Raw genomic sequence first — 2,936 nt, 5'->3', positions numbered from 1 at the left:
TTTTTTTTTTTTTTGGCAAAAAAATACATTTCGATTCGTCGTTCAAAAAAAAAAAAAAAGCGAATAAATAGATCAGTCATTAGGACAAATGGCAGGGAAATTGGAACAATTAAAAGATTTATTGATCTGGAACGTATCCGACTATGAAATTGAGAAATTACGTGAAATTGCACATTTTTGTCAAATGCAAAGAATTATGAGTAAAAGAAAGAAGTAAAAGAAGTTTATTTAAAAATTAAGTATTTTTATTTAAAAATGGGAAGCAAATATATATATATATATAGAGATTTATTTATATTTAATAATATAAAGTAATAGATGTAACAAAATGTATTATTATACTATTAACTATATTATAAAACGTTGTGTAAAAATTTATATTTCGATACAGATGTTATATAATAATAATATTACGGAGCATGAGCTAAATTGTATCAGTGACATATAGACAAAATAAACACGATATTATATCTAGTTATTACTAGAAATAAATTTTAATTTTCTCGTTTAATCTAATTTTTCGAGTAATTTTTCGAGTAATAGTTTAGAAAATATTGAGTAAAATTTTTTCACGTTTGATAATGTAACGTTTGTTCATTATTCACAGTCCGTTATATCTACCGTGTTATTACATTATGTATAAGACAAACGATCCTTTCATTAGAAATCTACGATGAAATTTCCTCCAATAACAAGCGATGATAGATACATCATGTAAGATCGAAAAAATTAATACTGTTAAAATATTTATCTAAATTATATTAATTCTTTTCAAAAGTTATTGTTATTTCGAACAACTGCCAGGATGATGTATACGAGAACGTATGAATGTAAGTAATTTAATCAAATCTTTCTTTAGTAATTTCTTTAATAATTTCATTTGGAGAAAATCGTAATTTATATACGATAAAATTTAATTAATAACGTAATTTATCACAATTATAAATTTGTGGAGAATGTACGTAAGTGCGATATTAAAAAGGAAAAAAAGATAAAAAAAAATAGTAAAAAAGAAAATTCTGAATAATTCTCTGTTATAAAATACGGAAATACAGAATGTAGAAATTGGTGAAAGAATATGATATATAGTATCGACATTATTGATCGATACAAATTGATTAATTTATCGATCGATTTGTCATCTTTGCGTATAGTTAAAATACAGTTTTAATAACAGTAATACTGGATTGACATTTCGTCATGTGAAACAAATTGTCTATTTATATAAACATCGTTATTTTTAATTAATCCTTTATACGATACGACACTCGTGTAACAAATGACGAATAGAAATTGTAGAAATCGTATCATTGATTTAATGTTGAAATTATTTTACTTTGAATCACGACAAAATTGTTGATAGTCGATTGAATGAAAGAATATCTAATCGATGTAAATGAGATCGATGAAACACATTTCTCCAATCACATTAACTGCAATAATATATTTATGTTTAAAATGCAATTGTATTTCACGCAATTCTCTATTCTATTTTTGCTTGTAAAACTGTTATGCAAATTTATTTATTTTCTGAGGATGATATTCTATTTGTCATAGAAATCATTTTTTTTTTTTTTTACATTCTTTAATTCTCGAAGTTTTAAAAAAAGAAGTCAAAAATATCGATTATCTTACAGTTTACGCCTGTAACGTATCTTGTTATATTTGAATTGTTTTTATAATTATTTATTTGCATTTTCTTTTAATAGATTCGCAACATATTTTTTTCTAAAAGAAATTTTAGGCAAATTTTTTTTTTCGGTGTAAATACCGTTTCGTTTTGATATAATTTCCACGTACATTCTTGGAGAATTGTGCCTTTGTGTTTTAAATGTGACTTATATTTAGGAGACGACGTTAATGATCCTTTTAGTTCTGCATGTACAGACTCACAATTTACACAGATGATTACTTCACAATTTGAGAAAAAAGCATATTTCTGTGGTATTTAGTTCGAGAATTTTCCATTCAAAATATTTAATTTTTCGTTTAAATCAGAATTGTTATTCACTCAGATTTCAAATCATTTATTTTTTTCATTCATCGCAATTTTCAATACAATTATTTATATATGAAAAACAAAGAGAGTGTACACATGCAATAATATGATTTTTTTTTTAATTCAATTAATCAAATGTTTACGTTATTTTTTTGATTTACAAATTATTTTTGTTATTGACATTTGCATCACGTTTTCACAATTTATCGCAAGTAATTGCGATAAACGATGCAATAATTTCTAATAAATTTGTATTAATGTGCAATTTGTTCTGATATAGAAGAACATACTTAAGAACATCACACTTACGAAGCAAATACACAAATGTGAGTGTTATATTATCGAAAGTATTCCCATAAAAATACTCGTGCAAAATTACTGGAAACAAATTCATTCGTTATTATTATTCGAATAATAAATATTTATTCAAAAAGAAAGAGTGAGAATTTATTTAGACAAATATCTTCGATAAATATTTATTGGAAACAATTTGAATAACGCCCAACTCTTTTATAAATAACAAACAGAACTATCTCGTTAATTAGAAGTGAAATAAGATTTAAGAGACGAACTGCTAAACAAATTCAATCTTCCAATTTTAATCTTTTTTCCTACGAAATTATTTTCACTGTATAAAAAAATGGATCAACTTTTTAAAATTCAATCAACTTTACGCTTCTTTACACGTTCTTTTTCGTCCAGAGAGATAAGAAAAGAGAAAAGAAAAAAAAGAGAAAAAATAAAAAAAAAGATCTAAAATGTAACTTTGCTCATTGTACTTTTGAAACGCGCATGGTGTTGAAAAGCGTATAATCACGCATATGAGAGTCTGAAACTGAAACAGAGTCGGAAAAAAAGAGGACGGCGATCTTTTAACTTGTTTTATCTCTGACGATCGCGTGATATTACGTGTGATCGACTATGCAGAAGCGGTGAT

General features: G+C 25.2%; 1 protein-coding gene and 1 long non-coding RNA gene across 3 annotated transcripts in view; one reads left to right on the top strand and one right to left on the bottom strand.

Annotated features, from left to right (window-relative positions):
* Positions 1-2,936, top strand: part of LOC102673602 — a 23,950-nt gene that overhangs the window by 4,106 nt on the left and 16,908 nt on the right. The gene's annotated exons all lie outside the window — the stretch shown is intronic.
* Positions 1-2,936, bottom strand: part of LOC102672755 (lysophosphatidylcholine acyltransferase) — a 31,096-nt gene that overhangs the window by 25,434 nt on the left and 2,726 nt on the right. The gene's annotated exons all lie outside the window — the stretch shown is intronic.

The sequence above is a fragment of the Apis dorsata genome, unplaced genomic scaffold (genome assembly GCF_000469605.1).
Source record: "Apis dorsata unplaced genomic scaffold, Apis dorsata 1.3 scaffold_257, whole genome shotgun sequence".
NCBI lineage: Eukaryota > Metazoa > Arthropoda > Insecta > Hymenoptera > Apidae > Apis > Apis dorsata.
Note: the sequence above shows the minus strand (reverse complement) of the source record. Positions and strands in the feature narration are given on the sequence as shown.